We start from the raw sequence: 13964 nt of genomic DNA on the forward strand, positions 1-13964 counted from the left end.
CACGCCATTGCCCGGCAACAGGCAGGCCTGCCAGTAAGCAAGTGGGGCACCTGGGCCTGCAGCCCCATCTGCCAGACCATGAGCCCCAAGCCACAGCAGGTGGCCTCAGGGGACACTGTCCCCCCCCCCCCCCCCACTTCCCACCCAGCCCCGACTCAGGCCACATGGATCCTCCTTCTGGAGGATCTGGTGGTTTCTGGGCCAAGGGTCCCTGCTGGGTAAAGGCAGCCACCGACATCCTGTTCTGCCTTGGACCTAGCTCCGCCCCCTCCCAAAGGGGATGTTGTGGGACTGCTCTTGACGTTCGTTGGCCCGAGTCAGCGGTCAGCAGAGCTTTGATCTGCACCCCAGCACCCCATGGGGTGGACCTGATCCCCTGCCCCACTTTTACAGGAGGTCGGGAGGTGTGGGGAAGGAGCCCAGGGTAAGAAAATGGCTTGCCTTGCCCAAGGTCATGCAGAGAGAACTTGCCCTTTGACCTCTTGACCTTGACTCTGAGAATCCACAGGCCAGAGGAAGGTCAGGAGAGGGAGCGGTGGGCAGACAGTGGCCCCGCAGGACGGGGCAGCGGCTGACCTTGCACCTGACACAGCTGCCCTCCCTCTCTGTCCCTATTCTCTTCCCTGTCTCTCTCTGTCTCTCTTCTTTCTCTCCCGGAAAGTGAAACCGGTGACACCAAAGTGAAACTGAAGCTACTGCCTCGCAGCCAAACCAGCCAAGGGAGCGAGAGGGCCAGCGGGTCACTCCCCTGGCTGGCCCACGTGGCAGGCGGCAGGATGGAGGGAGGAGTCCCTCCTTAAATTGCGGTGATTTTAAAAAAAGAAAGATACGAAGGGGAGGTCTGGCCGACCCGAAAGGCTGCCACGTTCTCCTCTTCTGCTCCTCCACTGCCTTCCCTGGCTGTGGTCCCCTCCGCTCTGCAGGCTCCCCCAGGGGTGCCATCTTGTTAGAAGGCCCTGGGTGGGCAGGGGCTGGGGTGGGGGAGGACAGGACTGGCCTGGTTCACCCGGGGTCCCTCAGGTGCAGCTGACCCACGGAGACTGTTTCTACTGAGGGACCAGCCTCAGGCCCCTCACACAGATAAAAAGCCAAGGACCCCCCCCAGCGTGGAGACAGGCTGCCTGGGTCAGTGTAGGGGTGTGGGTGGGGAGGAGGCTTTGCTGGGGGAGGGGGGAAGGGCAGCGGGATGGCTCAAGGGCTGGGACCTGGCCACCGGTCAGGCAGAGGCCACCGCGTAGTGGTTTTCCTTCTCCGCAGAGCCCGGAGAGGAAGAAGCAAGCAGGCGCGTTAGATCCAGGCCAGAGTTTCTCCCCCTGGGCACTGTGGACATTTGGGACGGGTCATTCCCTGGGGTGGGGCTGTCCTGGGCACTGTGGGGTGTTGAGCGGCATCCCTGGCCTCCACCAGCTCCATGTCTGGAGCTCCCCCAATATGACAGCCATAGTTGTCCCCAGGAGGTAGGGGAATCACCCCCCTTCCCCCCCCCCCCCACAGTGTGACTCCCTGCACTAAGCTAACTCCTGTCGGGGGGAACCCGGCTGCAGAAAGAATGACAAAGACAGAACTCTGGGCTGGACCCCAAAGGCAGACAGGCTGGCCCCCCTGGCTTTGGAGCACTCCTTCGAGGTTCTGAGAGGCCCCTGGGAGCTGTCATCCAGCCTGAATGTGAGGGGGCATCCAGGAAACTGGCGCTCAGGTAGACAGGAGCCGGGGCCGGGCAGAGACTGGGAGCTTCCGGCTGGCAGGACCCATTGCACAGACTGGCAGGGCCCATTGCACAGACGGGAATCCTGGGGGTGGGTGGAAGGAGGGAGGGAGAGCAGCACCAGATCAGTCCTGCCTTTTCCGCCTCTGGAGCAGTCTAAGCCACCTCTTAAGTGAGGCTCCCTAGCCCCCCAGGTACCCATGGACCAGCCATTGCCCCACCCTCTGCTGCTTAGAAAATGTTTCTCCGTGATGCTGGGGGCCCTCCGTGAAGCTGCTGAAGTATTTCGATACTTGCACACCTGGTTTGGCCACCCCGGGTTGTACTGGTTAAATGTTAGCTCATCTGGGTGGGGCTCTGGGGACCTGGGAGGAGCCTGGATGGGAGGAGGCATCCACCCACTGGGGAAACAGGGGCTTCCGGCGCCTCACCTGGCTTTCCTTGCACCCGGGCACCAGTTCCGGGTTTATTGGGCACCCAGGGCAGACAAAGTCCCTGCCCACAGAACCAGCAATGTGCCTGTGAGTGGTCACAGCAGGGCTTGAAGCGTCCAGAAGCCGAGCTGGGAGCCATTTGACTCTGTACTTGTGGCTGGTGGCTCTCACGTTCTTTTCTTTCCAATGTCGTCACTTGTGAAAATAAAAAGGCTGCGCTCTGTTAAGTTGGACCCCAAAATAGTTTCTTTTGGGTTTTTCTTTAGTCCTTTTTTTAAAAACAGACCCTGATTTTTTTTATTGTAGTAAAATATACACAAAAGTTACCATCTTGATCATTTTTAAGTGCATAGCTCAGCGGTTTTAAGTACATTCACATTGTTGTGCAAACACCTCCAGAACTTTCTCATCTTCCCAAACTGAAACTCTGTCCGCATTAAACACTGACTCCCCAGCCCCTCCCCCAGGCCCTGGCCCCCACCATATACTTCTTGTCTCTATGGATTTGAGTCCTCTAGGGGCCTCCTGTGAGTGGAATCAGACAGTATTTGTCCTTCTGCGTCTGGCTTCTCTCACTGAGCATCATGTCCCCAAGATCCATCCATGTTGTAGTGTGTGTCAGAATCTCCTTCCTTTTTAAAGATGAATAATATTCCACTGTGTGGATGGACCGCAATTTGTTTATCCATCATCTGTCGATTTGGGTTCTGTGAATAATGCTCTTATGAATACAAGTGTGCAAACACCTGCACGGTTTTAGGAATTGAACTTTGCTCTGGATTCTCTGACTTAGGCCTCGGCAGCCCTGTCAGCACTTTGACCTAATGAGTCTGGTGGAAAGACCCCCCCGCCCCCGACAAGGCTTCCAGGAGTTTCTCCTGATACTGGGCTGGTCCACCCCCCCAAGAGTAGAGTGGACCACCCATTGACTGAGCCCAGTGCTGGGTGCCAGGCAGTAAGAGGAGGCTCAGATAGGACTGGGACCAGGTCTGACATCCCTCCTTCCCTCGGGAACATCCCAGAATCATTTCCGCCTTCCACCCGTAAGCCCTACAGAGAACTCCTGGGAGCCAGGCCCAGCTATCAGTCTGTCTGTCCGTCTTTTCCTCGCGGGACATGGCTCCTTGTCTCCTTTCAGCATGCTGGTCTCGTCCCCGGAATGGTTTGGTAAGAACACCATCTCCCTCGAGCTGAGCGCTAGACCTCTATTAATGTGGCCTGAAATCACATTAGCTTTTTCAGAATCTCAGCTGTAATATTAATTGCCTGGTTTGTCCATACAAACCTGTGATGGGCAGAATAATGGTCTCCCAGAGATGTCTGCGTCCTAATCCCTGGAACCTACGAAAATGTTCCCTTACGTGGTCAGAGGGACTCTGCAGATGGTATTAAGTTGAGGCTCTTGACAAAGGAGATTATCCTGGATTCTCTAGGGGCCCAGCATCATCACAGGGTCCTTATAAGACCCTGTGATGGGAGGGTCAGAGACAGAGAGAGATGGGAGATGCTGCACTGTTGGCTGTGAGGATGGAGGACGGGGCCACGAGGCAGGGATGCGGCGCCACTAGAAGCTAGAAAAGGCGGGAACCGAGGCTCCCCTGGAGCCTCCGGAAGGATCAGCCCAAGACCCATTTTGGACTTCTGACCTCTAGAAATGTAAGACATCAGGTTTTTTTGTTTTTATTTATTTATTTATTTTTATTTATGGCTATGTTGGGTCTTCGTTTCTGTGCGAGGGCTTTCTCTAGTTGCGGCAAGCGGGGGCCACTCTTCATTGCGGTGCGCGGGCCTCTCAGTATCGCGGCCTCTCTTGTTGCGGAGCACAGGCTCCAGATGCGCAGGCTCAGTAGTTGTGGCTCACGGGCCTAGTTGCTCCATGGCATGTGGGATCCTCCCAGACCAGGGCTCGAACCCGTGTCCCCTGCATTGGCAGGCAGATTCTCAACCACTGCGCCACCAGGGAAGCCCATCTGTGTTGTTTTCAGTCACTACATTTGTGGTAATCTGTTACAGTTGCCCAAGGAAACTCATACAAAACCCTCACAGGATATTCTATCTGGTGCAATTACCTCTTTAAAAAAAATTTTTTTTTTATTTTAGAAAAGCAATATATATTAATTGAAGAAAAACTCAAATATTCAGAGAAGCAAAAAAGTCACCCTTATCGCATCACCTAGAGATAAGCACTGTTGATACCTCAGTGTGTGTACCAAGAGTATACATGTGTATATTTTTAAGAATAATGGGACCTTTTCTTTTCATTTATTTAAAAAAACTTTTTGGGGGGCCATGCAGCACAGCATGTGGGATCTTAGTTCCCCAGACAGGGATCAAAACCACAGTGGAAGTGCAGAGTCCTAACCACTGGACCGCCAGGGAAGTCCCTACCCCAGGATAATGGGGCCTTTTAAATGTACTGGTTTGTAACCCACTTTTCTAGTTACTATAGCTTGACCGTCTCAAAATATTTCCTTTGGATAAATTTCTAGATACAGAATCTCTGGGCCAAAGGCTGTGCATATTTTTAGGCATTTTTGGTCAAGCAACTTTTTTACGGGTGTTTTAATTTCTGTGTGTTTTTATAAAATTAAGGTATAGGCTATATACAATAAAACGGACAGATATTACGTATAGAGTTGGATGAATCTGACAAATATATACACCCATGTAGACTCAATTTTTGCTTTTTTTTTGTTGTTAAATGTTTTATTTCAGAAATATTTTAGATTTACAGAAAACTTGCAAAGACTCCAGAAAGGCTTCCCATATACCCTTCACCCATCTTCCCCTAATGCTGTCATATATCACCATGGTATCTTTGTCACAACTTAGGAACGAACACCCGTAAATCACCACGAACAAAACTCCACACTGTCTTTACATTTCACCAGTTTTTCCACAAATGCCCTTTTTCTGTTTCAGGATCCCATCCTGGAGCCCATACTGCGCTGAATCAACTGACTCCCCACCTTAAAAAAAATAATAATTGTAGTAAAATATACCTACATCCCATTGAGCATTTTAACCCTTTCTAAGTGTGCAGTTCAGTGGCATTAAGCACATTCACACTGTTGGGGAGCCATCCCCACCATCCATCCCCAGAACTGTCTTATCTTCCCAAACTGAAACTCTGTCCCCTTTTACTCAGTGGCTTGCTTTTTTTTTTTTTTTTTTCTTTTTGGCCACACGGCGTGGCTTTCGGGATCTTTGTTGCCCCAACTAGGGATCCAAACCTTGCCCCCTGCAGTGGAAGCACAGGGTCTTAACTGTTGGACCGCCAGGGAAGTCCCCTCAGTTGGCTTTTGAGAGTGTGCATAGAACTTTACAGCTCTCCCAGGAAGGTTAGTGTTTCTTTGTGTGTTTGTTGTGATATGCCTTGAATCCAAATTTATCTCTGTTCTCCCAGAACTGATAAGCCAGCCTTCAGCATCTTGGCATTTTTATTCAAAGTCACTGGTGAAAAAGATTAGATAGATAGATAGATAGATAGATAGATAGATAGATAGATAGGTAGATAAACATATACACATTTGTATGTATGACTTGTTGAAGTCCTAACCTCCAGTACCCTAGAAGGTGACTTTATCTGTGAATAGGGTTGTTGAAGATGTAATTAGTTAAAACGAGGTCATGCTGGAGCAGAGTGGGCCCCTAATCCAATGTGACTGCTGTCCTTATAAGAAGGGGACATTTGGATGCAGAGACAGATGAGCACAGAGGGAAGATGACCTAAAGGGACCTGGGGAAGCTGGCCACCTGCAAGCCAAGGGAGGCCTGAAGCTACTGGAAGGAAGCCAGGCGAAAGGCCTGGGACAGACCCTTCCCCAGAGCCTTTGGAAGGAGAATGGCCCTGCCAATACCTTGACTATGGACTTCTGGCTTCCCGAACTGAAAGGGAATACATTTCTGCTGTCCCCAGGCACCCAGTTTGTGGTACTTTGTTACAGAGGCCCTAGGAATCTAATTTATATACATATTTCATAGGGTCCTTATAAGAGGGAGTTAGGAGGGTCAGAGTTAGAGAGAAATGGGAGGATGTCAAGCTGCAGGGTTTGAAGATGGCAAAGCAGATCATGAGCCTTTTAAAAATAAATGTAGGGAGGGACTTCCCTGGCGGTCCAGTGGTTAAGACTTTGCCTTCCAATGCAGGGGGTGTGGGTTCGATCCCTGGTCAGGGAGCTAAGCTCCCACATGCCTCGGGGACCAAAAAACCAAAACATAAGACAGAAGCAATATTGTAACAAATTCAACAAAGACTTTGAAAAATAAATAAATAAATAAAAATAAGTGTAAGGAGGGACTTCCCTGGCGGTCCAGTGGTTGGGCCTGAGCGCTTCCGTAACAGGTTCGATCCCTGGTTGGGGAACTAAGATCCCGGGTGCTGTGCAGCCAAAAAAAAAAGGACCCTGTCCACCTTCCTTCACTATTGTCTCCATCTATGCTGACTGGGCTGCCCACACCAGCGTCCGAACTGGTCTTGCCCCGCTCAGGGCTCTTACACAGTTATTGGAAAGATTAACAAAACATAAAGCAGGGCACATGTCTGCTCAAACCCAGGCTGATGTCTTTCTTTTTTTTTCTTTTTTTTTTTGAATTTTTGAATTTTATTTTATTTATTTTTTTATACAGCAGGTTCTTATTAATTATCCATTTTATACATATTAGTGTATATATGTCAATCCCAATCTCCCAATTCATCACACCACCACCACTCCCCTGCCACTTTCCCCCCTTGGTGTCCATACGTTTGTTCTCTACATCTGTGTCTCTATTTCTGCCCTGCAAACTGGTTCATCTGTACCATTTTTCTAGGTTCCACATATATGCGTTAATATACAGTATTTGTTTTTCTCTTTCTGACTTACTTCACTCTGTATGACAGTCTCTAGATCCATCCACGTCTCTACAAATGACCCAATTTCGTTCCTTTTTATGGCTGAGTAATATTCCATTGTATATATGTACCACATCTTCTTTATCCATTCGTCTGTCGATGGACATTTAGGTTGCTTCCATGACCTGGCTATTGTAAATAGAGCTGCAATGAACATTGGGGTGCATGTGTCTTTTTGAATTATGGTTTTCTTTGGGTATATGCCCAGGAGTGGGAATGCTGGGTCATACGGTAATTCTATTCTTACTGATGTCTTTCCATCAATACTTTTTGGGGGGTACCTTTCAATTTTTTAATTTTAATTTTTTGGAAAGGAAAAACATTTAATTTTACTTTTTTTAAAATTAAAACATTGAATTTTAACATTTAAAATTAAATAACATTTAATTTTAAAATGACCACGCTTCATACTAATGGGGTGTGCAAATCCATTAGGCACCGCAGGAGTTCCCAGACTTTGGAATGAGATGGCGCCTGGCCACCCTCACATCCTGTTCCAGGCTGACTTTCCTTTTGAACTTAAAACAAAATTTTTTGGCAACATACATATGACATAAAATTTACCAATTTAACCATTTTTAAATGTACAATTCAGTGACATTTAAGTATACTCACATTGTTGTGCAAAAATTACCACTATCCATCTCCAGAACTTTCCCATCTCCCCAAACTGAAACTCTGTCTCCAGGAAACACTGACTCCCCAGCCCCTCCCCCAGCCCCTGGCCCCCACCATATACTTCTTGTCTCTGTGGATGTGACTCCTCTAGGGACCTCCTGTGAGTGGGAGCAGACAGTATTTGTCTTTTGTGTCTGGCTAAGTTCACTGAGGATCATGTCCTCAAGGATCATCCACGCTGTAGCAGGTGTCAGAATCTCCTTCCTTTTTAAGACTGAGTAATATTCCATTGTGTGGATGGACTACATTTTGCTTTTTCATTCATCAGTCAATGTACATTTGGGTTGTTTCCATATTTTAGCTCTTGTGAATACGGCTGTTATTAAACATGGGTGTTTCTTTGCTTTTTAAAAATTGAGATGTTATTCACTACCAGAATATTCACTCTTTAATATGGACAATTCAGTGGTTTTCACAGAATTGTGCAACCATCACTACTATCTAATTTTTGAACATTTCCATCACCCCCAAAAACTACCCCATCTCCCTTAGCAGTCACTCCCCTCCCCCTCCCCCAGGCCCTGGCAACCACAAACCCAGTCTCTGTTTCTGTGGATTTGCCTGTTCTGGACATTTCACACAAACGGAATTACACACTCTGTGTCCTTCTGTGTCTGGCTTCTCTCATTGAGCAACATGATCTCAAGACGCATTCATGTTGTAGCGAGTGTCAGTGCTTCACTCCTTTTTATGACTGAATCCATGACACTTTAAATAAAGTCCAAAGCACTTGCCTGGCCTGCAGGTGCCCGTTTACTGCCCTCTGAATCTGCTGCTCCAGCCATACTGGCCTCCTGGCTGAGCCTCCATCATGAGGGGCAGTTCCACACTGTACCCTTTACCCTCAGGCCTGGGAACCTGCCCCCATATCCTCATTCAGATCCCTGCTTAGTATCACTTCCTTTGAAGAATTCTCCCTGATGATCATTTCAATAACAGAACTAGCCCCTAGACAAACCTAGCCATGGTCTGATTCTATGGGGTCTCTCACCTTTTGCCATCTTTGGGCTATTCTACAACTGTGTACGTGTAGAAAACTGATACTTATGGCAATGATCCTTTTTTTGTTTTCTTTTGTTTATTTGTTTACTTATTTAGGCCACGCGGCGCTGCTTGCGGGATCTTAGCTCCCCGACCAGGTATTGAACCTGGGACCATGGCAGTGAAAGCGCTGAGTTCTAACCAGTGGACCTCCAGGGAACTCACTGGCAATGATTCTTGTCCAGACAAATACAAATGAATCATACACAGTCCTGTTTTCCTCTGTCTGTAATTCATTCCAGCATTGCTCACCTGTCTCTATAGGAACGTTCTTCGGATTTTTCCTTTGAACCCGTTGTAACATCTTGCTGGTTCCCTCATTAATTAATGAACGAAATAAAATCTTTTGACATGTGTTCATTTAAAAAAAAATAGCCCCCAGGCCCCCATCACTCTCTATTCAGTTACTCACCGCTAATTGTCTGAAATGATTTTATCTGTCTCTTTGCTTATTGTCAGTATTTGCCACTAAAATGTAAGCTGGAGATCAGGGACTTGGTCCATGGGAGGCACTAAGGGCTGGCTAAGTGGGCTTCCAGGCAGACCAAACTCTGAGCAGCATGTTCTAAAATCGTCATGGGGGGCTTCCCTGGTGGCGCAGTGGTTAAGAATCCGCCTGCCAATGCAGGGGGCACGGGTTCGAGCCCTGGTCTGGGAGGATCCCACATGCCGCAGAGCAACTGGGCCCATGAGCCACAACTACTGAGCCTGCGCATCTGGAGCCTGTGCTCTGCAACAAGAGAGGCCGCGATGGTGAGAGGCCCGCGCACCGCGATGAAGAGTGGCCCCCGCTTGCCACAACTAGAGAAAAAGCCCTCGCACAGAAACAAAGACCCAACACAGCCAAAAATAAAAAATAAATAATAAAATCGTCATGGGGTCAACATCAAGCTCAGTGACCCCCCTGGGTTTTATTTATTAATTTTTTCAAGATGGTTGCAGTGACTCTATTTCATAAACTACATTATGCAAATTATAGGCAGATTTTTAAAAAATTTTTTATTGGAGTGTAGCTCTTTACAATATTGTATTAGTTTCTGCTGTATGGCAAAGTGAATCAGGTATACGTATACATATATCCCCTCTTTTTTGGATTTCCTTCCCATTTAGTTCACCACAGAGCTCTGAGTAGAGTTCCCGGTGCTATACAGTAGGTTCTCATTAGTTATCTATTTTATACATAGTATCAATAGTGCATATATGTCAGTCCCAATCTCCCAATTCCTCCCACCTCCCCACCCCGGGTTTTAGAACCTACCTATGTCCCTGTCTTTTTCAAAAGTGGAACACTTACCCCGCAGCTCCCTTTCCCAGAAGTTCCTCCAGGAATATCAGCTAGGATTCCCAAGGCCCATGTGCAAACTGTGTTTTTGTTTGTTTTGTTTTGTTTCGACTGCACCACGCGACTTGTGGGATCTTAGTTCCCCGACCAGGGATCGAACCCGGGTCCGCGGCAGAAACTGTTTTAACACCTCGAGCTGTGAGGCCCCTGGGTCCAGCTACAGCCCCTAATTCACCCACAGCAGTCAGGGAAGGCCCCTCATCCACTCCCTCTTGGGTCGTGGTTGAGAGAACAGTCAATACCTGTTGAAAAACCTAAAGACATAACCTAAATGGGAAAAGAATTTGAAAAAGAATAGATACATGTATATGTATAATGGAATCACTTTGCTGTACACCTGAAACTAGTCCAACATTGTTCATCAACTGTGCTCCAATATAAAATTTTAAAACAAAACAAAACAAACAAACAAAACCTAAAGACATCTGATCCAAGTTCCCAAAGGCACCTTGCCTTGTTTGGTGGCTGCTTTGTAAGCCTGTGAAAGAAGTACGGCACTCGCTGCCATTGGTAAGCTGAGGCCCAGAGTGGGAGGGTCACTTGGGCCGCAGAATCAGAACAAGAAGATTGGTCTCAAGAAACGCCAGCTTCATGCATGGGAGCCTTAGGGGTTCAGACAGCCACCCCCCTAGGCTGTGGAGGAGCTGGGGTCTGGGATGGAGAGATGGCGGGCTCCCTCTTGCCCAGAGCTCACTTGGTCCTGAGATTCTCCTCCACGTCTTCCCCGAGGAGGGAGCGAGCTCTCAGGAACTCAACCTGTCTCATCCAAGAAGTTCCCTAGATGACAGCTAACATCCCCACTTGAAAACCTTTATGACTCAGGAAACCTGAACTCCAGTCCCCCTTCCAAGCTCAGCATCCGTATGACCTTCTGTAGTAACTGAGATACCCTCTTTTAAAATATCTCAGGTATTTGGAAGCTTAAATGAGATAACAAAGATGTAAGAATTTTGTCAGCTGCAAAATGTTTCTCAACCAAAAAGTAAAGCTATTGTAAACCAACTATACTTCAATAAAAAAGTAACTCTAGGGACTTCCCTAGTGGCGCAGTGGTTAAGAATCCGCCTGCCAATGCAGGGGACACGGGTTCGAGCCCTGGTCCGGGAAGATCCTACATGCCGCAGAGCAACTAAGCCCGTGCGCCACAACTACTGAGCCTGCGCTCTAGAGCCCGCGTGCCACAACTACTGAAGCCTGTGTGCCTAGAGCCCGTGCTCTGCAACAAAGAGAAGCCACTGCAAAGAGAAGCCTGCACACTGCAACAAAGAGTAGCGCCTGCTCGCCGCAACTAGAGAAAGCCCGCGCGCAGCAACGAAGACCCAATGCAGCCAAAAATAAATAAATAAATAAATTTATTAAAAAAAAAAGTAACTCTCTATATAATTTCTATTGAGATATAATTCACATGCTATACAATTCACCCTTTAAAGTGTGTAATTCAGTGGTTTCTAGCCTAGTAATAGAGTTGTGCAACCATGGCCACTACCTAATCCTAGAACATTTTCATCACCCTAAAAAGAAACTTCACGTCTATTGGTGCACTCCCCCCACACCATTCTCTCCAACACCTCCCAGCTCCAGGCATCCACTAACCCACTTTCTGTCTCTGGATTTGCCTGTTCTGGACATTCCATGTAAATGGAATCATACACTATGTGGCCTTTTGTGTCCGGTTTGTTTCACTGAGCATCATGTTTTCAAGGTTCATTCACATTGTAGCATGTATGCACTTCACTCCTTTTTAAGGCTGAATAATATTCTATTGTATGGATGGACCACATTTTATTTATCCATTAATCAGTCGATGGACACCTGGACTGTTTCTACTTTTGGCTCTTAGGAATAATGCTGTTATGGATATTCGTGTTGTCATTTCACTTGGGTAGAGACACCTAGGAGTGGAATTGATGGATCATATGGTTACTCTCTGTTTCACCATTTGAGAAAGTGCCAAACTGTTTTCCACAGCAGCTATGACATTTTGCATTCCCACCAGCCACATATGAGGATTCCAGTTTCTCCCCATCCTCATCAACACTTGTTACAGTCTGTCTTTTTGATTCTAGCCACCCTAGCAGGGGTGAAGTGGTGTCTCCTCGTGGTTTTGATTTGCATTTCCCTGATGACTAATGATGTTGGGTAACTTTTCATGAGCTTGATTGGTTATTTATATATCTTTTTTGAGAAAGGTCTATTCAAATCCTTCGCCCCTTAAAAAAAAATTGGTAGTGTTTTTATTGTTCAGTTGAAGATTTCTTTATGTATCCTGGGTAGTAGACCCTTATCAGATCTATGATTTGCAAATATTTTCTCCCATTCTGTAGGTTTTTCTTTCACTTTCTTGATGGTGTTCTTTGAAGCACATAGGTTAAGTAATGTGTTACTTTAGAAGTATTTTTTATTTTATTATAAGTAATAAATGCATGATACAAAATTCAAAAGATCAAAGAGAGTGAACAGAAGCTCTCTCTTTCTCTGCTCCCAGAAGCAACACCTGTTTATGGTGACAAGAATTATTGGTTCAAAATATTATACAACTTTGCAGCCTAGCCCATATAACTCGAATTCAAGTCACCCTGCTCGAATGCTGTGTGACTTTGGCAAATTTCTTACCCTCTCTGGGTCTCGGTGTCTTTATCACGTACATCAAGGATGATAATCCCTGCTCCACAGATAAACTAAAATAACACACAAAGATGGAACTCAGAAAATGAGAGCTGGTGTTACTACTCACCCTAGAACAAATCTGTTCTGAGGCAAGTTTCAAGTATTTATCAATTTTTGTATTGTTTTATGGCTATGATGGAGTTGGTTCTGATACATTCCAAGAACCTTTTAGCCAAGCACATTGGCGGGGGGGGGGGTCTGCCAATGAGGTAAAAAAAAAATGCCTTGAGTGTGTGCCTGAATTTTTCACCTTTGGAGATGTGGGTTTCAACTCTACCCTGGCCAGGAACAGGGTGGGGGGAAGGGTATGGCCCAAGTAATAATAATAATGACAGCAATAACAGCATGGTCACATCTATCCTGTGTTGAGGACTTCCCACCAGCAGGCACTGTGCTGTTTAAGTATGTTACATGTACCATCTTGTTTCTCCTTTGTCACAACCCTAGGAAGTCTCTACCATAATTCTTTTTTAATTTTTTAATTAAAAAAATTTTTTTTAATTTTTATTTTTTGGCCACGCTGCGGCATGTGGGGATCTTAGTTGCAGGACCAGGGATGGAACCCATGCCCCCTGCAGTGGAAGTGCAGCGTCTTAACCACTGGACCATCAGGGAAGTCCCTCTACCATTATTCTTTACAGAGGACTCTGAGGGTCAGAGGGGAGGGGGTGGGACTGAGGAGTGGGGGTCAGGACAAAGCTTTGCTCCCTTCCCTCTCTTTTCACTGCAGGGACAGGAGTGGGCACAGGGTAGGGGTACGCCATCCCAGCATTTATTTTCTGAAGGACCTGCCCACAGCCCTTCTGGCAGGGTCCAGAGCCAGGTGAAGCTGGGTTCAACATCCTTGGCCACTGTCCCTCTCTGGGTCTCAATTTCCTCAAACGTAAGATGGAAATCATATGATCCCTGTTTTTTCCCAGGGCCTGATAAGGATTAGATTCAACGCCAATCCTACATACGAGTTCCCTGCCCCTTCTGAGTCAGGTTATTAACTTCAGAGAAGGGTGCCAGATATCTGAGGCTGGGTGGTACAGAGGGGACCCTGAGTCACCCCTGCTCTGGCTGAGTGGGTGGAGCTTAGGCGGGATGGCAAATGAGACCATTGAGGACTAAGGCTTGAGCTTCAGGTATCTACAGAGACCAAGCACTGCCCTGGGACCTGCACGTTGGAAGGAAGAGGGCTTATATCCCAGGCAGGGTCGT

This window comes from Eschrichtius robustus, chromosome 2, assembly GCF_028021215.1.
Source record: "Eschrichtius robustus isolate mEscRob2 chromosome 2, mEscRob2.pri, whole genome shotgun sequence".
NCBI classification, from domain to species: domain Eukaryota; kingdom Metazoa; phylum Chordata; class Mammalia; order Artiodactyla; family Eschrichtiidae; genus Eschrichtius; species Eschrichtius robustus.